The 24,878-nt window shown below is 42.5% G+C and overlaps 1 protein-coding gene across 1 annotated transcript in view; it reads right to left on the bottom strand.

Annotated features, from left to right (window-relative positions):
• Nucleotides 1-10,156, bottom strand: part of PRLR (prolactin receptor) — a 61,405-nt gene extending 51,249 nt beyond the window's left edge. Inside the window, exon 1 of the mRNA XM_060295407.1 lies at nucleotides 10,126-10,156. The gene's annotated coding sequence lies outside the window, so the exon portion shown is untranslated. The remainder of the gene's footprint in view (nucleotides 1-10,125) is intronic.
• Between the last annotated feature and the right edge of the window lie 14,722 nt (nucleotides 10,157-24,878).

Raw genomic sequence — 24,878 nt, forward strand, 5'->3', positions numbered from 1 at the left:
CTACCAGCGGCTTCAAGCCAACACGAATCTCTCTCATACACCCCCAATTCCTCAGCATCACCGTTACTGGCCTAATGAATGCAGAACCCAGACATCTTTGCAATAAAAACCTATGATGTGATGAGCCCATTTGAGCGTAAAACGGCCAGCCCCAAGGCATCAGATAATGAGGTGTCTGGTGAACCCAGAGTTCATAACACAACTGTCTGGGGCAGCTTTCTCAGAAGCCACTAATTTTTCTCCATAGATACAGTGATGCTGAATTTTTCATTTTAAAATTCTGAACATTCTAGAATGTATTTTAAATTCTGGGTATCATTTCAGGACTTAAAGCCCTCTCTTTGATAATGTTCTAACTCTGGTTAAAACAACTCCTGCTCTGCTCTGTTACCTCCCAAATTAAATTCAAACTTTTTACTCTTTGGCGGGAAATGCTGAGGGGTCAGCAGAGGCTAGGGGAGGGTGCAGGGGTGGGGCACAGGAGGAGGGCTGCGTTGGGGGTGGAAAGTCTGGAATGATGAGCAGCAGTAGTCAGGGCTCTGCAGCAAGAAGAAGTAAAGGAGATTGTGGTCCTTTCACTCCTGCAGTTCAACAAACATTGACTGAGTGCCAGGTCTTGGACTCACTTCATTCATTCGTTGTTTATTCATTCAGAATTTTAAAAAATGCCTGGCACACCATTTAGCCCTTGTCACTCTCTACCCCGACTCCCACACCTACTCTCAGTCCTCTTCTGTGCCCTGTGGGCTGGCTCCTGTGATGCTCTTGTCCTCCAGCTCTGGTTGGGTCCCACCCATGGGAGGCAGAGGATGGGAGCAGAACACATCAGGGTAACTGTTTCCCAAGCCCCCTGTCTTCATATTGGCCTGCTTCCGGCAGTGGTTGTGTCTCCACTGCCACAGCTCCAGGTGGGCAGCCCCAGCTCTCACTGGGTCCCAGCAAAATCCCTCCCTCCCCATTCCCCTCTAGGCAGAGAGGGTGGTGACAAATTCCCTTGTTACGTTTCTCAACTCTGCCCACAGGTATGTAAATTATAAGATGACCTTTTCTTAAACATCCTAGCTAAGTATGTCATCTTTTTCCTTTCTGACCCTGACTGCTACAGCCCTTGAATATGTGCTGAATTGTTTTCTCATTGCTTGGGACAGACTGGAAAGATTAAAGTTTTGTAGATAGTGTCTGACACTAGGTTTCACCAGTGCAGGGTGGGGAGGCGTAACTTAACAGAAGCTCCTGGGGGAGAAATCTCAGAGGTTTAGTCCCTGATAGACTCCAGTATTGTGTGTCAAAGACTGACTTGATCTCTGGCCACATAATTAGAAGTATGATGTCCAGAATAAGGGAGGTGATAGTGCCACTTCATTCTGTCTGTATTTAGAGTTCTAGGCTCAGTTCTGGGCTTTCCACTTTAAGAGGAGACATGTTAGTTGTCTTTAAGTGTTAGAAGTTCTGTCATATAGAGCAGAGGTTGAACAAGTTTTTCTTTAAGGGCCAAATAGTAAATATTTTTGGCTTTGTGGGCGACATGTTCTCTGTTGCAACTACTCTACTGTGCAAAAGCAGTCACAAACAATATGTGAATGAATAGGCTTGACTGTGTTCTAATAAAACTTTATTTACAAAAATGGTGAGCTGGATTTGGCCTGTAGGCTTTATTTTGTTGACTTCTGATATAAGGGGAAAAACATGGATTTTTTTTCTGGGTGTTTCCAAAAGACAGAAGTTAGATACATGTGTAAAAATTGTAGGGAGGTCGATTTGTGCTAATTTTAAGGAAGATCTTTCTAGAGGTAATGACTGTTCCTAAACAGGATAAGCTGATTCATGAGGCAGTAGGTTTCTTGTTATTGAACGTGTTCAAAGGAGAAGCTGAGCGTCGCAGAATAATTTTCTGCAAAGCACACAGAGTAACTCAGATGATGAGGAAGGTAACAATACCTCCTATATCTGTATACTTAGTAGAGTACCACATACAGTAAGTCTTCTAGATTTTATGCTCTTAGAGGGAAGAGACTGTGCTATATCTATCTTTGCATCCAGCCCACTCCTGAAAGCCTAGGATAGTGCTTTAAACACGGTGGGCGTGACCAATACAGGTTTTGTCAACTTGGCTCTTTAAGTAATCTTGCTGACAGATGAATTAAACTAATTTGTCTTTAGTACAGTCATCACTACTAGTCACGTTGAATTAGTTCAATTACCTCTAATAAGCTTCAATATTGAGGATTTTCACTGAAAAGAACAGACATCATAGTGAACATTTATTGAGTTCTAAAAGCATGCCAGCTACTGCGCTAAGAATTTTACATGCATGATTTTAATTCTCCCAAAACCTATGAGGTAGGTGATATTATCACCCCCATTTTATTGGTGAAGAAATTGAAATCCAGAGAAGTCTCAAAGATGGGAAGTGGCATAATCAAAAATCGAGCTGGGATCTCTTTGATGTCAAAGGCTGTGGTCCAACCACAACGCTATCCTGCTTCTCATTCATTTGTTCATTCATTCAGCATTCAACAAACACCAATTGGCGGCCTGCCATTTGCCAAGCACTTTAGCTGTTGAGGACAGAGCTGTGATTATAAACAGATCAAGTCCAGGCTCCGAAGGAATTTACACTGCGGGTGGGATATATCTGGGATAGATGTATCATCGACAAAGGAGACGATATTAAATGGTAATTCATCACAAGATACAGAGATTAAAAAGAGAATCAATATTTCTGTCCACATCAGAACTTCCGGTATACTCCTAACTGATGAGTTCATCCAAGCTCTTTCTTTGTACTGGCATTGGCCCAAGTTTAGTCTTTAGTCTTTTGTCAAATTCTCAGATGGGTTCAGAGATTCAGAAGGAAGCTTCACGCATTTTTGGCTACTGATGCAGATCACTATGGTAATTTGTAGATATGTGAATGAAGCCCTCGAAGGGAAAAAAAGACTCACGAAGCACTCAGGTATCACTCTTCCAGGGCAGGTTGAATCTGAGCATCATCAAACTGGGAGACCAGAGGCAAACAGATGAAAAGCGGTAGAAAAAGCCAGTTCAGTTAACGCAAAAATAAAGAAAAAAAAACCTCTTGGCAACGTTCCATGTTTTCCCTTTCCTGAAACACAGAAATACTAAGAGCCTAAATTCGAACTCCCAGCTCCCAGTATCAAAAAAAAGATCAATATTTATAACAAATGCTACAATGTTGAACGGAAAACACACCAACTTGGGTCAAGCGATGGGCCTTGTTTAGAAGGAGGAAAGCTAGCCGGGGATAGGCAGGGGAGTGGAGGGAACCAAAGCGAAATTCCAAAACCTTGAGTGAGACTGAGATTGAGAGAGAGAGTAAGAGTGCTAAGGTTCAAGCAGCACAAAGCCAAATAAATTGTCAGGTCCAATAGGCAAGTGCTCACTGGAATGGGAGACAGAGCCCAAAGGTCAGGGGCTGAATAAACAGGAGCCCCGAGGAGGAAGTGAAAGAATTCAGGACTTTGTATTGTAACTTTTTGGGTGCTAACTGCAAGGTTTGTTTCTTGTGCTAACCTCAAGGGGTGGGCACGGATGGCCTAGTTAAAATCACAGGATAGGAACTGACAGATACTAGTGATACTTTTGCAATTCCAGAATTCCTTGTGTTAGTAGATTGCAAAGTGATTTTCAGATTGGTGAGTCCTTATTGCATTAGCATGATCTCATTGCTAAGATCATGGCTAGAAAACAAAGAATGATAATTAGTTAACATTTACTGACTGCCAGACACAGCTTTTCAGCATTTTAATGCATTGTCTCATTTAATCTTCACATGTACATTTTGAAAACCAAGCTCTTTAATAGAGACCTGGTTAAAAAATGATTAAAAACATAGGTACATTTGGAGGAAACCATAAAATGTCATCAGAAACAAGTACTAGTCATTTATTCATTCTTTTGTTTCCTGGACTATTTCTTCAGCCAATAGTGATCTAGCCCCTAATATGTGTTGGGTACTATTAAGGGTCTGTGCAAGGGTGGTGTTACTGATTTCCCTCATTGTTTAACACACGGGCAGTAGAGGGAGCAAGAGGCTGTGAGTGGCAAAATACCGTTCTGTTTCAGTCCTGCCTCTGCCTGTTCCTGTGGTCCTTGGATAGGTAAGTTTCTTCTCTGTTTAATGTCTTCTAGTGTAAAACAAGGAGCTGGGACCACATGATGCTTGAGGTCTTTTAGAATTTAATGGTAAGGTCTTCAGTAGCTTTATAATACATTGTATTTTATAATGAACATTCACTTATATTCTATCATTATACTCTCCCATCACCATTGGGTAAGTAATAATACTATGAAGCTTTAGGGAAATTTGTCAGGGCTTGAAGCAAGTTCCTCTGCTCTTTCCACTAGAACCCTCTGTCTTCTGTGTATGAGTTCATGCTTAGTTTCCAGAAGAATTATATGAGAGCTGGGTGCAGATATCAGAGGAAAAGGAAGAGATATAGGTGATACAGAAGACAAGGAGAAGTTGTGAATAGGAAGATGTGCCAACACTCAGGGGCTTCGTGTGTTGTCTCTGAAACCATTTAGGGCTGCTGTGATCAGAGGAAGTGTATCCAAAGGCACAAGAAGAGAAATCCTCTAACTGGAGTAAATTACATGGAGGTAGATTCAAGTTCAATGACTGGGGAGTGAAGTGCCTCCCTGGACATTCCACTTGTCCGTCACTGAATAGAACTACAATGAATGGGTCTTGTAATAAGGCAGAAGCCCTGGACTCAAGAGGAAGAATACCTTTCACATGATTATTATGCCCCAAAGATGAGATGGGCCCCTCTGGTAGGAGACTAGCTGTTTAAGCAGAGACCACATGAAACCCTACAGGGGTTAGCAACTTGGATCAGGCCTGGAAGACCAGTAAGGGGACTTCCGACTCTGAAATGCTATGGTTCTGGAGACTGGTGTCTTACAATTTAAGCTGTAGTCTATCATTCCTACTCCAGAGTTTAGATATTCCTGCAATCATCTGCTGGGACAATTCAAGGTCCTTTTCCAGCTACTCATATTCAGGACACGTTCCTCAATTCATTTCTTTCCAAGAAGTTCCCTGTATGGATCCTTGCCGGCATATCCACCCTCACCTCTTGGTCTTGGTGTTTCTGACCTCCCATTCTTGACCAGGATTGGAACCTCTTTGGAAGCCAGAGTTGAAATCAAACATCATTGTGTTGGACCAACACATTGAAACTCTAGTCTTACCAGTCCATTGATTAACAGGGTGACCCTCACATTTGTCCAGTGTCCTTATTTTCCAAGGTGTTTTCCATCTGCCAGCTTTATCAGAAGCGTATAAGTCAATTGGTATCCTGAGGGTAATCACTTTCACAAGAGAAGGTACATGGAAGTGCTTTGTAGAAGTGAAACACTGTGAAAGGTGAGATGTTTTATTATTGTTATAACATGCCCCGGGTCACAGTAAGCAGAGCTATATCTAAAGCATGTTCCTTCAAATCCTTTTGGGCATGAGTGTAAGGTAGATAAAGAGTACTATGGATAATTTACAAAGAACCAGAGTCCAGATCTCCTTGATTGATTGGCAGGGAAGGATAGAATTTAGAGCTGGATTTTACAGGTGTGATAGCACCAAATCAGGCTCACTTCAAAGCAGGCTGGTTGTTCCAGTCCAATGAATAGCCACGGCACGAATATGAATCTGCACAAATTGGCCAGTGTTCATCTTGAATGGGGCAACCATGGGTTGGATGAGGCAGCCACCAGCAGTGGACCTGAACCAAAGGCCTTTCTGCTTATTTTAGCTCAGAGACCAGAGGTGTAAATCCACCTTCCCAGAGAAGCTTGTAGCATCTAACAAGCTAGAGTTACACTCCTAATTCAGAGGACAATAAAAAACAACCTCCAACGATGAAAAGACCTTAGCCAGAATTCTCAAGAAATTGGCTTAAAAAATAATCCCCAATTGATTGCAACATTAAGAACATTCTTAAAATGTTACCTTTGTCCTGATGTCTAAACCCCCATGAAGGGGTTTACGAAAAGGTTCTTTATGCATTTGAAGCCACTAATACTATAAGTGGGGAAAGAACACACTCTTTTAATTAAAAGAGTAGATTGTTATGATTGTGGTAATCTGAATCGAGAACATCGTTTTACTTAGAAATATGAGAGAATAAATATTTCCCGGAGTTAGTATCCAAAGTTTGGGATTATTTAGGATTAGTAGCCAAAATTGTTATTTTACACTGTATAATCAGGAAAGCTGTTTAGAGGAGAATGTTAGAAGGAAAATCCGTTTTAGGTTTCCTGTTACTCCAGCCAGTCGGGGACCATCTAAATGCCATTTGTCTCCGACCCTTGAACTGTCTTCTCCCCCACTCTTGGGGCAACACGGCCAATGACCCTCTTGGAGCAGCAAATAACTGGCATGTATCAAGGCTAACACTTCTGCTTTGCGGTCTAGTTGTTTGCTTGACTATCAGATGTTGCCTTTCTTAGGTACTTGAACTTGGCAGGATGATAAACTGTGCTTCTGTTTACTCTTTTGTTCTCAAGGCTAATTTAAAAGTGCTCTTGGTGGGTGAGTGGTGATGATAATGGAAACATCTTAAACCATTAGGTTGAGAACTGAAATACCAACATGGGCACAGGAGACTAATTCCCCAGCTGACGGAAATGAGCCAATGTACCTTCTTTAGCCTGAGTACCATGTGCAGTGTTCTTTTAGTTCCCATAAACCACAGGGTCTGGTTCCCCAGAGTTGGGAGAATATAGCATCTAGCCAGAGGATTTGCTTTACTTTGAGGTTCTTTAAGCCCCATGTTTGTTCCAACAGCCTCAATTCAGCCTCTTAGTACTGTTTTCTCCCCATGGGTTTTGGTCACATCATTTTCCAAAGTGGCCCAATTGCATCAATCATTCCTTTTTATTAAAACAAATGTGTGTGTGTGTGTGTGTGTGTGTGTGTGTGTGTGTGTGTTATAGCTATATCCCACTATACGGCATATTGGCTAACATGATTCATTGCATATAGGCCCCATGGTCCAACGAATGTGTTAAGAACCAGAACCAGACCAAAACGTATATAAAAGTGACTTGGGCCATTTTTTAGCCACGTGACCTGGAGGAAGATACATAACTCCCTTGAATCTCAATTTCTTCATCTGTAAAGTGAAAATACCTTTTGCTACCTTTTTGGATTGCTGTGAGCATTCGATGCACAGTATCGAGGAACTAGCAAGTAGTGAATACATGCTAGTGATATTAATGGTTAGCACTGTTAATTTGTTGTGTGCCAGGAATTACGGGCACCTTCGAAGCATCTCTAGGAACTAAGACCCATTATTATCTTCACTTTGCTGATGAGAACAAGAGAGACAGGTTAAGTAGTTGCCCAGCATCACAAAGATACGAAATGGCCATGCCAGGATTCCAGAGTCCTCCGTCTGGCCACTACTCCCCATGTAAGAAGAGTGGGCAGCAAGGGCTTTGACACCTTAAGAAAGTGGAACCTTATTTGTTCCCTCTCACTCTTCTTTTCCATGCTTCTTCATGCATACCTGAGTCAGAAGCAGGGAAACAGAAACTGATACAATAGGACAGTGTAACAAGTAGACCTCCGGCAGACCAGCTACGGAGCTTGGCCTTAAACTCAGCTGTGAACTTGTTGTCTGAACACAAAGGCAGGTGCTATATTTCATGTGCACGTAGTCAAAAGATTTTAAACATTCTAAAGTTATTTTATTAGAAGGGAGGGGTGAACACTCTTCTATACAGATCCACTCTACTGAGATCACGGAAAAGCACAAATATAAGTATCATGACATTATTATACTATTATCATTAGCTCATCCTGCAAACATCTACTCTCCACAAACTTAAATAGAAATCATTTTTGCTATCAATACTAAATCTTAAATCCCTTAAATCTAAGATATTAAGACCAGGAACCGTTTTATTAACTCAAACCTATAGCAAAAAGCTGTTCAACTCGGATTGCCGAGATCGTGGCAATTTGCTCTTTTAATTAAAATACTAGGATGACTAGTGTGTTGTCCAACAGCTGATGAATGGACAAACAAAATGTGGTATATCTACGATGGAATCTTATTCAACAACCAAAAGGAATGAAGTACTGATATACGCTACAACATGGACACACCTCAAAAATATTATCTCAAATGAAAGAAGCCAGTCACAATAGACCACATATAGGGCCTCCCTGGTGGCGCAGTGGTTAAGAATCCTCCTGCCAATGCAAGGGACACGGGTTCAAGCCCTGGTCTGGGAAGATCCCACATGCAGTGGAGCAACTAAGCCCGTGCACCACAACTACTGAGCCTGTGCTCTAGAGCCCGTGAACCACAACTACTGAGCCCATGTGCCACAACTACTGAAGCCCGTGTGCCTAGAGCCCGTGCTCCGTAACAAGAGAAGCCACCGCACCACAAGGAAGAGCAGCCCCTGCTCGCCTCGTCTAGAGAAAGCCCGCGTGCAGCAACGAAGACCCAACGCAGCCATAAAAAAAAAAAAAAGACCACATATAGTATGATTCCATTTATATGAATTGTCCAGAAAAAAGCAAATCTACAGCGACAGAAAGTAAATTAGTGGTTGCCAGGGCCTGGGGGTAGGGGAGAAAGGGGAAAGGGGAATGACCGCTAATGTGTACTAAGTTCCTTCTCTGGTTGTTGAAATATTTTAAAATTAGGTTATGATGAGGTTGCACAACTCTGTAAATATACTGAAAACCACTGAGTTGTATACTTTAAAGAGGTGAACTTTATGGTATGTAAATAATATCATAATAAAAAAATTTAAAAGAAATGGTGTGTTATTTCCCCTACTTACTTGCAAAAATAATAGACATTCTTTCATGTTCAACAGTCCTCATTATTAGCAACACTCTTTTTGAATAAACAGTGATGAACATGAAAGCATTTATCTCCTTCCTCCCCCCACCCTCCCAAGAGCCTTGATAATTAATCTTGTCCTTACTTTTAACCTCTCTGTCAAGTATTTGACTGCTGGGAAGTCAGAGTTCTAGAGATAACTGGCTCTCTATTTAAGTACAATTTTCAGGCCAAACCTTCAAATCTGCCTACACCTCTGGCCCCTTCCCTGTGTTCTCTTTCTTTCTCTTCCAAAACCTTGCTGCTGAGGACCCAGTGTTCCAAATCAGAACTGACCTGGAACAGGGCCTCCACACTGCAAAAGGAACAGAGCCAATTGTTAATGAACACAAAGCATTATAGACAGAAACTGGTGGGGAAAAAAAGGATGGTGCCTCATCCTTTTGGATGTTGGTGGTGGAAATGTAGGCAGCTTTTATTTCAATATGTGTGCCTTACAACAGGAGTTAGATGGGAACTGGGATGCCAATTAAGAGAACTGCAAAAAAATCATGATTGGCATTTAGGCATCAAGAGAAAAAAGTTCTCTCCTTAGTGTTCTTGATTTGCTCCATTTACTGTACAAACAACAAAAGCAATGGCAAAATCGTATCCTTTGGATAGAAATCCCAGTCCAGTTTCTAAATATTGAGAGTTCTGTTCTCCACTCAGCTTTCCTGCCAGGAGATGTGCCACATGGATTTGTGCAGCTCTGACAAAACCCTTCCTTTACGTTCCATTCCTCTGGTCCAAGGAGGTTAGGGAGGATTTACCCATAGGTCAAGGGATTAACCTTGGCAAACATGGAGTAGGGGCTCAACTGGTTTTAAGACAGGCGGAGACCCTGAAATCTGGAAAGATTCCAGTATCTTGGCCAAATCCACTCCCTCGGTCATTCTGAGACCATTACCTCAGATAATACTAAATCTTTTTTTTTTTTTGCGGTACACGGGCCTCTCACTGTTGTGGCCTCTCCCGTTGCGGAGCACAGGCTCTGGACGCGCAGGCTCAGCGGCCATGGCTCACGGGCCTAGCCACTCCGCGGCATGTGGGATCCTCCCGGACCGGGACACGAACCCGTGTCCCCTGCATCGGCAGGCGGACTCTCACCCAGTGTGCCACCAGGGAAGCCCAATAATACTAAATCTTGATCATTTTACCCACTGCTAATTTTTCCCCCTTTGAAGCGTACTTCCCCTTTCTTTTCTTTCCTTCCTGCTCCCCTCCCCTTCCATCCTCTGTCAGTGACAGAGTAGCTTACCTCCTTTACCTACATCAGAAGGCAGGTAATATGCCAAGCAGTGGGGTGAGAGTGAGTACAGGATTCTGCAAACACACTTTCACTGTCAGAAGACCTGATCCTCATCCAGAGAGAGAGAGGGGGAGAGAGAGAGAGAGAGAGAAGAGAGTTTGTGACACCAGGAAATCCACCCAGAATCCAAGAAGCCCAGTGACTTACCCTGGGCATGCCACAAGCCAGGTGAAGTTTGGGCCCCTTCTTCCGAATTCAGAGGGCGAAGGCACAGAACTTGCAAGATTTACCGAAAGTGCCTGGTAGGGTTTGTTTCTGGCTCTGAACATCCTCAGAGACCAGTCTGTGCAGCTCTGATGAGCATCAACCCGTTCGCTGATTACCCCTAGGCAAGCTGATTCAGGCAGATTCATATTTGCCTTGTGATATATAAGGCCCTTACTGCCTCTCCCCGCCACTGCAAGAAAGCAATAATTGGATAACTTGCTTGTGACAGTGGTTGGATTTGCTTGGTTTTGTTTAATTTGGTTTACAGTTCACTTGCCACTGAATCAAAGAATCAAGGCAGATATTGTTTCCCAGCAAAGCAGAGAGGATGAGCAGGGCAGAGGGGAAGACTTGAGAGGGGTAAGGGCCAGGGCAGCAAGGGCAAGCTACAGTGGGTGAGCCATGAATCCTGCACCGCCCTTCCCACTACAAGCTTGAGTTTACCCCGCCATCACTGCGTTGCCAACATCCGATCACTCGGGTGCTGTGAGGAGTGTCACACGGGATGCGACACGTGTTTCCGAAGGGGCTGGCACTGGCACTGGCACTGGCCACGGCTGTTCTCTCAATCTTTCTTGCCAAAAATCACTTTCCAAACAGAAGTGGATTTTTAGCTCTAATATTGTGTAAAGTCAGGAGCCTAGTCACAACAGTAGATGCAAATGGAAACCTTCTCACAATGTCATTTGTTTGGATGGTATAATGGGTTGAATCGTGTCCCCTCAAAAGAGATGCTAAAGTCCCCCAGGACCTCAGAATGTGACCTTATTTGAAAATAGGTTCACGGGAGATGGAATTAGTTAAAGCGAGGTCATACTAGTAAGAAGTAGAGACACACAAGGAGAATGACCGTTGATGACAGAGGCAGAGACAGAAGTGATGCAGTTGTAAGCCATGGGACTCCAAGACTTGCTGGCCACCATGGAAGCTGGGAGGAGGCAAGGAAGGAGTATCTCCAGAGTCTCAGAGGGAGTATGGCCCCAGTAAAACCTTTGTTCCAGACTTCTAGCCTCCATAACTGTGAGAAGAGAAATTTCTGTTATTTTAAGCCATCTAGTTTATGGCACTTTTTTTACAGAAGCCCTGAGAAACTAATATAGAGGGTTTGTATCTCAGTGAGCTGGTGTGCTTATATAAACACCTTTTCTGTGACCAATTCATACTTCTTTTCTGCACCAGTGCAAAGTTTGATTGCACTTTTTTTTTTCAGTACGCGGGCCTCTTACTGTTGTGGCCTCTCCCGTTGCGGACCACAGGTTCCGGACGCGCAGGCTCAGCGGCCATGGCTCACGGGCCCAGCCACTCCGCGGCATGTGGGATCCTCCCGGACCAGGGCACGAACCCGTGTCCCCTGCATCGGCAGGCGGACTCTCAACCACTGCGCCACCAGGGAAGCCCTGATTGCACTTTTAATCAGTGAAAATAGTTGGACTGTACAGGATTTGGTCAGCCTGACTAATGTAGACACAGCACAGTCTGATTCTAGGGCAGCATCTATATTCCTTCCAGTGGGAAAGTTGCTAACGTAAGAAGCCAGCAATGGTGTTCTGAGTTCACTGCTATGAGGTCTGGTTAATTTTTATTTAAAGGAGAGCTCTAACCACTAGAAGGAGCTTTAAGAACGATTATGGAGACTTGAATACTGGACGGACACAAAAACCCTACAGGAAATATGGTGCCCAAAGCATATTTACACTTTTGGCAATTCCCCAGCAGGAGTGGAAGGAGATATGGAAGAGAGGTAGTCATGGAACCTCATCCTTCAAATCTCATTCTGGCTTTGATGTTGTCATTAGTTATGTGTCCCCAGCAAAGGCACTAAAACCTCTCAGGGCTTCCATTTTTTTCAGGGGAAACTGCTGTCAGCGTACCGTCCTATCCATATGACGTGGAAGAAAAAGGTGAAGTAATTCAACCTCCATATTCCAGATTTTCAGAGAAAGCTTTGTGTGGTCTCTAAAGCATCAAGTCTCTTGGCTCTGTGTCTACAACACTGAAGACCACCCACATCTGCTTACTCCAGCCTCCTGAATCCTTTTTCTAGAACATAGATTCCATATGTTCTATGAGATCTGGATATATTATTGGATATATTACTTTATTATTTTTTTAAAAAGCAAATCTTAGGCATCATGTTATTTTCCACCTACCTATTTCAGTGTGATATCTAGCAATTATGACCATATTCTTACACAACCATAGTGTTATTTTCATTATCTAACTGGATTAGTAATAATTCCTCGATATCATCTGATACGGCCCTGATTATATTTTTGCAATTCAAAATAGGAAACAAAGAGGTCAATTAGTCTGTAACTTCTTGAGTTGGAAGGAACCTCAGATAATCAGCTTCTATTAATATCTACTCAAGGCAGAGGCCTCCCTGTCCTGTTTTCAAATATCACAGAGCATTAGTGCATTAGGAAGGACTGTGGCGATCTCCCAGCTCAACTTCTCACTTGACTGATCAGGACACTGGGGTTCTGAAAAGTCACATAACATGCATGGTCGCATGGCAAGTTAGAGGTCAAGGTAGGATTGGGATCCTTTCTTCTGATCCCGATTTCACAGCAGACTGTCTCTGTAGCAAGAAACGCCACGGACTTCTTCTAATAGTCAGATCTATACTTTAATCCTGAAGTTATGGTTTCGGGCTCACTAAACTGCCAATTATCTGTGCTTTAAGCTTGTTTCTTCTGTGAAAATAGCGACCAACGAGCCTGAATTTTCTTTCTGTTCATCTGTCATGCTTTTGGAGACCATCATTAAGTTTCATTTTAGGCTATTCCTACGAGACTGAGCAGCCCTGAGTCTGATCCTATCCTCACAGAGTTTGCTTTCTCTCCTGAAGTAGTAAAGGACACAGTTACTAGAAGCACGAAAAAGGTCTCGCTCAAATGAGGCCACGCTCTCATTTTTGCCAAGTGGTCATGAGGATATGCCATCGAAATAGAATGCACTCAGAAACAGGCCCTAAAGTCTTCAGCTATGTTTCATTAAAAACAAACAAAAAAACTCTTCACGTGTCAGATGAAATAGAAACCAGGAAGCTGAGACAGAGTTGGAACCGGGTGAGCTCTTGAAGTGTTTGCTGAGATGGTGAGGTGTGCTTGAGGGCATCTGGTGGCTACTTTCTCCTTAGATTATCACACAAAGATCTGGTGCCCTGGAGACCGGATTGCCCTCTACTGACTCTGGAGAACAAGGTGGAGAATAGGTTAGAAAATCCCCAGGGTCCAAAACTGTGTCTGAATAAATTAAAACACCAAGTTACGGAGCTGAAGATTAAACTAACAACCCCAAGTCAGTGAAATCGACTGTTTTGACTACAGGACGCCAAAATGCTAGTCTGCTATTTTGACTGACGTAAGCCATTTGCCCAGCTGGTTGCCTTCTGGCAATACATTAGAGCACAACCTCAATTAACTGGGATTTAATTCAATTAATTGAAAAAAAAATGTGTTTTCTGTCATATTTCACTTTTTGGTAGAAAGTGGCAAGATAGCAATCCAGTATCAGGGCTTTATTAAAATATCCTCTATAAGGCAGTGGCTTCCAAAATCTACTGCACATTGAAATCACCAGGAAACCTTCAAAAATACTGATTCTCAGCTTCCCCCGCCCACACTCTGATTTAATGATGTAGGGCGCCACCTGAGCTTCAGAATTCTAACGTATGACAAAGTTGGCGAACCATTGCTCTAAGGTATTTTGAGGGGTGGGTATGATGCATCTTTGTCACCCAAACCATTCTATAACATTGGGTGGAGGAAGATTTGTTTTTCCCTCTTTGGATCCACTGAGCCAAAGAAGAACAATCCATTTAAGGCCACATAAATACAAATACTGTATAATTTAATGTGGTTTAGAGAATTTTGTGTTATTTTTCCTTAGAGAGTTCTGTTGGTTTTAAAATTAAAAATTAGGAAAGGGGCTTCCCTGGTGGCACAGTGGTTGAGTCCACCTGCCGATGCAGGGGACACAGGTTCGTGCCCCGGTCCGGGAAGATCCCACATGCCGCGGAGCGGCTGGGCCCATGAGCCATGGCCGCTGAGCCTGCGCAACGGGAGAGGCCACAACAGTGAGAGGCCCGCGTACCGCAAAAAAAAAAAAATTTAGGAAATAAATACTTCTTTACTATTCAGTCAGACAAACAAAATTCTGTCCTTGTGAAACCGGCTAAGAGAAAAAGCTAAGGGGCAGGCAGGGATCAGAGAGAGAAGGAATGAGAACACAAAGGACAAATCCAGTTTCTCCGCGGCCCCTTGGCTTCCTCGAGAAATGCAGCTTTTCCGGCTGTCTTGCTCTATAAGCCTCTTGACCGAGTTTTTATGTGGATGAGCTTCTGGTGAGAAAGGAAGAGAGTAAAGGCAGCAAGGGAGACACAAGTGCCTTGCTTTTGATGTTCATTCAGTTGTATTGGCTTGTTTCTGCTTCTGCACCTGAACTTATCCGGTCTTGATTATGTGGACCCCGTGAGCCCTGACCCTTCTTGCTTGACCCTGGATTACCTCCCCAGCTCGATTCCAAGAGCCCTTGTCACAGACTTGCTTGTCCTTGCTGCACCATGCATTCTGTTTAAGATCGACTCCATGCTCTTCCTACTTTTCCAGACACCCTGGTGGCTTCTCCAGACAGAACCCAAGCCCTGGATTTTCTTCTCATCATCTTAGTTAGACACGGCCACTGTGGTGCCCCAACCAGTGCCTATTCTGAAGGTGCCTGCCACGGACAGTCGTGTATGTACTGGCTGACATAGCTTCCCCCTGGCCTTACCCGTCTCACGGTGGATCTGACCAACTATTGCATTGGGTTGTCAGAGGACCACAGGGGAGTCTGGACTGAAAAACTCTGTCCAAAGAAGGGAGAGAAGTGACAATCAGATGTTTTATGCTGGGGATTTGAACTGGCCAACGGAACAGGAAAGAGAGAGCAGCAGTAAGGGTTGAGAAGTTGAGAAGTTATGATGTAGCGAGACGGCAGAGTGGCCATGATTCCAGGAGGAGCTGAAACCACCAGCAAACTGTAGTGGGGAAGGAGAGGAACTCTGAGGTACAGAAATAATACATGGAATTCACAAAGAAAAAGCCTTTTGAGAATCTGATGAAAGCTGTGCACAGCCCCTTTCCCAGACCTTGCCTTACACACAAATAAATAAAGGGACCATATTTTGTAAGCCTTTGTGGGAGTTTACCGACTCTCTGAGGCCCATGACGGGCCCGTGGAGGGTTCACAGAAGCCAGTTTGAGAGCGTTAGGGTAGAGGGTAAAGAAGTTAGTAGTTGGTTACGGGAAGAGAGGCAAGCGTATGAGGAGGAAGATGTCTAGAGCAGGGTTTCTTAACTTCGGCACTATTGACATTTGGGGCTGGGTAGCTTTTCATTGTGGGGCTGTCCTGTGCACTGTGGGACGTTGAAGACCATCCCTGAAGCCTGCTCACTAGATGCCAGCACTAACTCCGCCGTCATGACAGTAAAAAATGTCTCCAGATATTGCCAAATACCATGGGGAAGCAAAACTCTGCCTGGTTGAGAATTATGGCCCTAGAAGCTGACTGATTCGTGGGAAACGTAGCGTCAGGGTAAAGACCTATCACTGTCAGTTTCTGAGGTCCTTGCAACTGAACTGGGATCCGGTTTCCAATCCTTAAGAGACCCAGCTATTATTCGACTCCTCTCTCTGCTATGGGATAGGAGTTTCAGAGCATACCCCATACCTCTCCTGCTCTCACTTGAGCTGGCTAGTCCAACTGGATCGATTCTTTTCAGTGGTTTTCAAACTTCAGTGCACATCAGAATCCCTTGGAAGGCTTAGTAAAACAAAGATTGCTAAAATCCACCCCCGGGGTTTCTGACCCATAGGTTTGGGGTGAGGCTTGACATTTTACAATTCTAATAAATTCACAGATCATGCTGAGCCCGAAGTCCACACCTTACAGGAAAAAACAGGTGTCTACTTAGAACTCTTTCTGGAGCTCTTACAGCAGAGGCAGAAGGGCAGAAGACAGAATGAAAAAAAAGTGACATCACATCCGTGACTGTTGTCAGTACCCTGCAGGGTAGCACCAGCACCCATTCACCGAGGACGTGAACTTCATGTGAGACATACTTAATACTGTACTCTATTTTATAATCCTCTCAGTGACTTGGAGATAACAATAGCTAATAGTTTACTCACAAAGAAAAGGAGGCTTGCAGGTTAGTGATTGGTCTAAAGACCTCACAGGTTTTAAGGGACTGGGCTATAATTTGAACCTAGATCTGTTTTTTTTTTTTTTTTTTAAACATGTTTATTGGAGTATAATTGCTTTACAATGGTGTGTTAGTTTCTGCTTTATAACAAAGTGAATCAGTTATACATATACATATGTTCCCATATCTCTTCCCTCTTGCATCTCCCTCCCACCCTCCCTATCCCACCCCTCCAGGCAGTCACAAAGCACCGAGCTGATCTCCCTGTGCTATGCGGCTGCTTCCCACTAGCTATCTATTTTACATTTGTTAGTATATATGTCCATGCCACTCTCTCACTTTGTCCCAACTTACCCTTCCCCCTCCCAGTGTCCTCAAGTCCATTCTCTAGTAGGTCTGTGTCTTTATTCCCGTCTTGCCCCTAGGTTCTTCATGACCTTTTTTTTTTTTTTTAGATTCCATATATATGTTAGCATACAGTATTTGTTTTTCTCTTTCTGACTTACTTCACTTTGTACGACAGACTCTAGGTCCATCCACTTCACTACCCTGAGAAAACCATAATTCAAAGAGAGTCATGTACCAAAATGTTCATTGCAGCTCTACTTACAATAGCCAGGGCATGGAAGCAACCTAAGTGTCCATCATCGGATGAATGGATAAAGAAGATGTGGCACATATACATAATGGAATATTACTCAGCCATAAAAAGAAACATTCTGTTCTTAACAAGGCCTGCCTTCAGGAGAAACTGTTTTACCAGAGCCTAAGTTTCTGGTGATTTATAATAGCCTAACTTACCTGGGAGGGAAATACTCAACTCTATTTCCCTCTAGCTTTCCACATAGGGGAAGGGAAACACACAACTCCAGTCTCCTCTAGCCATTCTGTGCTGACTAATGGGGAGAAAACCTGAGAATCACTGGTGAAGTTTAAAATCCAGGAGCATAGGCTCACCAGGAGACTGAGACTTAATCAGAGGACTACAGAATGCTTCCCCTCCCCCACACCTTACCACTACATTACTGAAGGCCTATTTACTATCATTCTTTTTACCCAGTACATCATGTCTCCCTTTCAACACAAAATTATAAGGCATACTAGAAGGCAAAAAACAGTTTTGGGAGACTGAACAAGCATTAGAACCAGAGTCAGCAGGCTTGGAGGTTAGTGATTGGTCTAAAGACCTCACAGGTTTTAAGGGACTGGGCTATAATTTGAACCTAGATCTGTTTTTATTAGTCTGAACTTCCTCTACTCTTCAAGACTTTTCTTTAAAGCAGCACAACTTTCTCTTTCCCTTATGTAAAATCTATATGGGATCTCAAAATATAAAACCGATAGGAATAGTTGAAAGGGGAGAAGGAAGAGTAGGCGACCAGTCCCATCCATTTGGCCTCCTGTTTGTACCTTTTGGCCCACCTGGAGGCACCAGCGCAGAGGTCTAGGGCTCTTAGAAATCCAGCAGGAAAACCACTGCCTTACCTAATTCGGTCTTTCCATTAGTTCATGTATTTCAAAACAATCTCCTTCAACAAGGATCCAGTTATCTGATTCATCCACACACTTGAATGCATACCATGAAAGGCTATTCTCTGACTCCAAAGAAGTGTACTATCAGTAACGAGGCAAGACAAGAAACGAGATGTGGGAACAATTACTATAACGTGTCAGCTTCTTTAATGGAGGGCCACATTCTTTTTTGGTGGGAACCTACAAATAAGAACCATTTTAAAGTATTAAAGTGTTAAAATATTAAAACGTTGAATCCCATTTTACAGACCAAAACAGCCATTTATACTTACACACACATATTTAAAGAGAGTAAAGTTAGAAAAAAAAATGTTTAAAAGTTTAATGTGGTCTGGTCTAGAGCTAACCCTCTGGCTTGAGGCTTGGAACTATTTGAAAGAGTTCTGACAAAAATTGCAAGGTCTGTGTAGCTAAAAGATTAGAGAACTGCCTTTTAAAGGATATCACAGTAGTCCCAGTTTTGCCAGATGAAAAGAGCTCTGGAGATTGGTTGCACAACAATGTGAATGAACTTAACACTACTAAGTTGTACTCTTAAAAATGGTAAAATTTATGTGTATTTTACCAGCATTTTAAAAAGAGAAGATATCATGGTAACTACAACATTCTTGTTGAGTAGCTAAGGCGGCCAGGAAGTTAGTTATTTAGCGATTTGTTTGCTGTTTTGGTGGGCGACGAGTGGAAGGAGGATTGGAAATTTATAGAAAACAGGGCGTGCTTTAACATAGATGTATACTTTGGTTTTGCGAGTCATTTGCAAGGCATAAGTCAGTGAGATTCAAAAACTGTAGTTGAGGGCTTCCCTGGTGGCGCAATGGTTGGGAGTCCGCCTGCCGATGCAGGGGATGCGGGTTCGTGCCCCAGTCCGGGAAGATCCCACATGCCGCGGAGCGGCTGGGCCCGTGAGCCATGGCCGCTGAGCCTGCGCGTCCGGAGCCTGTGCTCCGCAACGGGAGAGGCCACAGCAGTGAGAGGTCCGCGTACCACAAAAAAACAAAACAAAACAAAACTGTAGTTGAGAAAAACACCCCATGTAGAGAATCAAAAGGAAGAGTGTTCATATACTTACTCTTATTTCCTATTTTCAAAGACTTAAACCTCATTCTGGTTAGGATAGAAGACAGCACGAGGCAGGAACAACTGTATGGTTCAGGGCAGATTCCTGGATCATTCAGAAATTCTTAGAAGTACACTGTACTGTTGGAGATTATTTCAACGCATGTGAGAATCCATCAATTATTTTATTTGCTACTGTTATTTTATTTACTCCCAAGAAAAGAAAACCTCCAGCTAAATCATGATATGCCAAAAATTTAAAGATATATCTCAATTTCAAAGCTAATGTTTATAAAAAAAGTTCATCTTAGAATTGAAAGTGTATGGTATAAAGAAGATAACCCAACATACTGTCTTAATTAAGTTAGCCTGGCAGAAACATTAAAAATAGATTTCCCTAGAGGACCAAGAAAAGATGTAAGTACATACCTCAAATATTAAGAGAAGCCAAAGCAAGAGATTAAAGGAATGAAAAAAGGCACCCACTATATTCTAACCTTTATTACTCCATGGAATCATTTTCATTTGAGAGATGTTTTAATGGGAATGATGATTCAAAGATAGGTCTTTCCAAAGCCAATTTGGAAATTGGGTATTGCATATACATGTTTTTCTTAGTAGCTCATTAATTCTTCAAATAGTTTCAGACATATTTGTATTGCATTTCAAGAAACACACAGAATGGAGAATAAACTGGGAAAGTAGAGCAAATGAAAAAAGTGTAGTAGAAACTGAAATATCATTTGAAAAGAGTAAAGCAGAGAAAATAAAGGCACTCGAAAAAAATTTAGTTGATTAAAATTAAACTATGAACATTAAAAATCCATCTTTTTTTAAGAATAAGGATTGATTCATGAATTTCTGAGTTAATCTCAAGTTTATAAGAAAATTAAATTAAGTAAAATGCTCTACCCCAACCTCTGAGCATTATGGTTACTCAAGATGTGAATGAAAAGAAATAATACACTATTAGGTTTATTACAGGCTTTAAGAACCAGACACAGCTCTTTAAGGAACTGATTTTTAAAAATTCTTTACACTAACAGGATGGGGGGGGGCTCCTTATTAATTCTATTCAATCTAATAAATGGAGGAAAAGGTCTTCTGAACCTCTATTATGCCTGAAACTTTTTGCTTCAGGCAATACCTCTTTTTCTTAAGTCTATAATAATCCTTTTGAATAGTTGTAAGAGATCTGGACAACTTCAAAGCCCAAATCCATCTGCCAGTTTTATAATCAATTGTACTGTGGCATTTAGGATATACAGTCACCATTCATAGGAGTTATTCATTCCTGAAGAAACAGAATAGGTAATAACTTGAATACTTCTTTACTTGGTTGTCTTATCCTTAGATTATAATATGAATAATTCAATTCCTTTCAACAAAAGTGAACTCTTACTCTATGTAAATGCCACTTTCTGGGGGAATGGAAAGAGTATACATAAAATATAGTAAGTCCCCTACATACGAACGAGTTCTGTTCTGAGAGCACATTCATAAGTCCAATTTGTTTGTAAGTCCAACAAAGTTAGCCTAAGTACCCAACTAACACAATCAGCTATATAGTACTGTACTGTAATAGGTTTATAATACTTTTCACACAAATGATACATAAAAAAACACAAAAAATAAAGAAAACATTTTTAATCTTACAGTACAGTACCTTGAAAAGTACAGTAGTACAGTACAACAGCTGGCATCCAGGGGCTGGCATCGAGTGAACAGGCAAGAAGAGTTACTGACGAGGAGGGAGAAGGGGTGGGAGATGGTAGAGCTGAACGACTGTCAGCAATAGGGGACTGCGGGTGGGAGGCAAGCTGCAATTTCACTCGTGCCTGACATTGATGGAATGCATCTTTGAAGGTTCGCAACTTGAAGGTTCGTATGTAGGGGACTTACTGTAGAGTCTTGTCCTTGATGGAGTTAGGCTTTATTATGTGGGGGGAAGAGGCATGATGACTATAACACCAAATAGAAAAACGTGAGGCCAGCTACTCAGCAGGCATGTAGTGCTACAAGGTTCTGGCCAGCACCTGTTCTGATTGGTCAGTGGCTATGCCAGTCCTATTTTAAAAGAGTTTGAATATTACATCTGAATAACCTTCAGAAAATGATGCAAGCTACCTATCCAATATCCCTTCTCCCTTTCCTCCTTATCAACACAGCCCTCATTCTGTTTAGTGTATCAGTGTGCCTAACCAAAGGAAAGAGCATTTCCCAGACTTCCCTGCACCCAGGGGTAGCCATGTGACACAGTTCTGACCAATGAGTTTTAAGCAAATGCCACTAGGGCAAAAAGCTCTTTCAAAGAAAGTCGATTCAGCCAGCCCTTGACTTGCCCTTTTGATATCCCTTCTTGCGTGGAACCCAAACTTGTGAAGTTTTTAGAAGGAGCAGCTGTCTTGGAACCATGGATGGCTAGGAAGAGAGTTTGAAGGAACTTGGGCCCCCGGTGCCCTTGTTTGGCTACCTCATCAACCATGGGCTGCCTACCTCTGGACTCCTTAATAAATGAGAAAAATAAAACCCCTAATTTGCTTCAGTTCTTGGTCAGTCAGGTTTGGTGTGACACACAGTATAATACAGTTCTAAAAGACACACCATCCTAAGGTTCAGAACTGGGAAATTCCACAGTGATTAGTAAAGCATTATGAAAAGGACAGGACTTAAAAAAGTAGAATTTTAGAGGTGGAAGGAACCACAAAAATCATTGTGTTCAGCATCGTTGTGAAGGTGAAAGGGCTGGGGCCAAGTAGAGTTCTCTGCCCAAAATCCCACAGCTGGTTACCAGCAAAGTGAGGCGGATTGATTCTCTTGCTACCTTGAAACACAAGAGCATCCATGAAACATTGCAGAAGGTGTGCTACTTTGAATGGATGAGTAACAATTTTGGAAGTGTGTAGAAATATATACTGAGAAAAGGTTAATAATTCAACAAAATGTGGGTGATAAAACCAGATGTCTTCCTCGACTCCTTAATTTCCAATCTTCTCCCTTCCTACACTCCAATTCTGATAAATTTTACCTTCTAAATTCTATCTTTTAGGGAGCCTTCCTTGACTATGCCCTCCACCCTCAACTCCTAGTTGGGTGCCATGGCTTTGGACTGCTCTATCATCCGCGCTCTGTATATCATAACACTCACTACATTGTATATTCATCTTCTCTTTAATGGTCCCTATCTCCACCATTCCATGAGGATGGAAATCAGGGCCATCTGTGTGATAAGGTACTGTTTAGTGCTTTGTGGTTACTCAATAACTATTCATAGCCCATACTCGGACTTGGGAAAAAAAAAAGGCAATTCTCTAATGTTTACTGTTTTCATTGGGTGTGTAAGTGTTTCAGTTCAAATGACTTTTGGAAGCTTATACCGACCTATGGGAAATCTCTTCAGAAGTGAATAGACTGCCAACAAAAAGATGCAGAGATATAGACGTCTTTCATAGAGATTAGCACATATAGTTTCAGGGATACTGCTGCTAGCCTAGGTTGAACTGAACATCACAAAATTTGGGCTTTCTTTTTTTTTTCTTTTTTTTTGCGGTACGCGGGCCTCTCACTGTTGTGGCCTCTCCCGTTGCAGAGCACAGGCTCCGGACGTGCAGGCTCAGCGGCCATGGCTCACGGGCCCAGCCGCTCCGTGGCATGTGGGATCTTCCTGGACCGGGGCACGAACCTGTGTCCCCTGCATCGGCAGGCGGACTCTCAACCACTGAGCCACCAGGGAAGCCCTGGGCTTTCTGAAATAGATTTTTCAGCTGAGTTTACACATGGTTGTACCAAGCATATCTAGGATTTTAGTGGAAGTCACCCAGAAATCCAGGGAGGGAATGCTTAAGTGACACTGGATCCTTAGGAAATGGGGAGAAAAGGAAGGGCGACAATGGCTCCACTGGTACCTCTTACAGCCAAAACAAGAGAGAAGGTTGCAGAATTATCTGGTACATTTAGTAATGAGCACCTTTGGGTAATTAAAGAAACAGTCTGGATTTCCAACATGGGCATTCTTAAAAGAACCAATTATTTACCCAATGCTTCTCAATGAAGCTTGAGATGAAATCACTTGGAAACCTTTACATTCTGAATGCTAAGCAAGGAATAGCTGTAAAATTTGTCTCTAAAGCAAGTTATAAATTCTTTGAAGCAAGATGTTTGCTTACTTGTGCAAATTAGGAATAGATAGGTAGTTTAAAAAAAATAAATTCATTCATTTATTTATTTTTGGCTGCGTTGGGTCTTCATTGCTGTGTGCGGGCTTTTCTCTAGTTGCGGCAAGCAGGGGCTACTCTTCCTTGCGGTGCGCGGGCTTCTTGTTGCGGTGGATTCTCTTGTTGTGGAGCACAGGCTCTAGGTGAGTGGGCTTCAGCAGTTGCAGCATGTGGGCCCTAGAATGCGTGGGCTTTAGTAGTTGTGGCGCAGGGGCTTAGTTGCTCCGCGGCATGTGGGATCTTCCCGGACCAGGGATCGAAACCATGTTCCCTGCATTGGCAGGTGGATTCTTAACTACTGCGCCACCAGGGAAGTCCCAGATAGGTAGTTTTAAGCCATGGGGTTTGTTATGTGGTGGAGTTGCAGAATGTTAACTCACAAAGGTAGTTTTAGGACAGTGTTTATGACCCAGGCTGTCCGGCTTTGACTCTTGACACCACCACTTCCTTCCTGTGTGACATCAAGTGAGTCACTTCTCTGTGTCTCAGTTGCCTCATCTATAACCTGGAGTGATAATCGAACCCACCACGTCGGGCTGTTGTGAGCATTAAGTGTAATGCAATTCACACAGAGTGCTTAAAACAGTGCCTGGGACACAATTTCACTCAATGAATGTCAACTGTCATCACTAGGTGCAGTTTAACAGGGTTTTCTGTAAACTGTTGAGTTGATCTCACAGAGTTAAAGACAATAGAATAAAAAATGATCACAAATGTAACGATTATTCAAACTGGTGATTTAGATCAGGGCTTGGTAAACTTTTTCTTTTAAAGAGCCCCATAAATGTTTTCCGCTTTGTGGGCCATGGGGTCTTTCTTGCAACTATAAAGCTCCGCTGTTGTGTGAGAATGGCCGTAGACCATACGTAAAAGAATAGGCTTGGCTGTGTTCCCAAAACACCTTATCTACAAAAACAGGACTAAAATGTTTTTATAGAAACAGATGGCAGGTGGAATGTGCCAACCCTTGATTTAGATAACTGTATACTGCTTTTGTCCAGAGCCATCTTTTGTAAACAATAGGTGAATATTCCGTTTTCTGCCTCAAATTCTTTTCCTCCCCTATTTGCATGATTGGCTCCACCTGATCGCCTTATGTAACGTACCCTTTACACACACTCACATTCACACACACGCATGTGTGCACACACACCATTTGTTTTCTTCATATCACAATTTCTAATATCTGGCATTTTTTTGTCTATTTATTTATTTGTTTTCATTGTTTTCTTATCCAGTGTAAACTTGAGGATATAGGACCCTTAACTCTCGGTGCTTAGAACAACAACTGACTTATCCACAGTAGCAGATCAATAAATATTTGTTAAATAAATAAATAGTGACCACAAAGAACTAAAATATTCTGACAGTTTAAATATACATAAATCAAGTGCTACTCTCAGTAAAATACCCTTATGTACTCACTTCTCTCTTAGTAAACTGATCTATGCATCTGCTTTCAATACCCCAGGTCTATAAATGGGGCTTTCGGCCCCAGATCC

The sequence above is a fragment of the Globicephala melas genome, chromosome 3 (genome assembly GCF_963455315.2).
Source record: "Globicephala melas chromosome 3, mGloMel1.2, whole genome shotgun sequence".
Classification (NCBI taxonomy): domain Eukaryota; kingdom Metazoa; phylum Chordata; class Mammalia; order Artiodactyla; family Delphinidae; genus Globicephala; species Globicephala melas.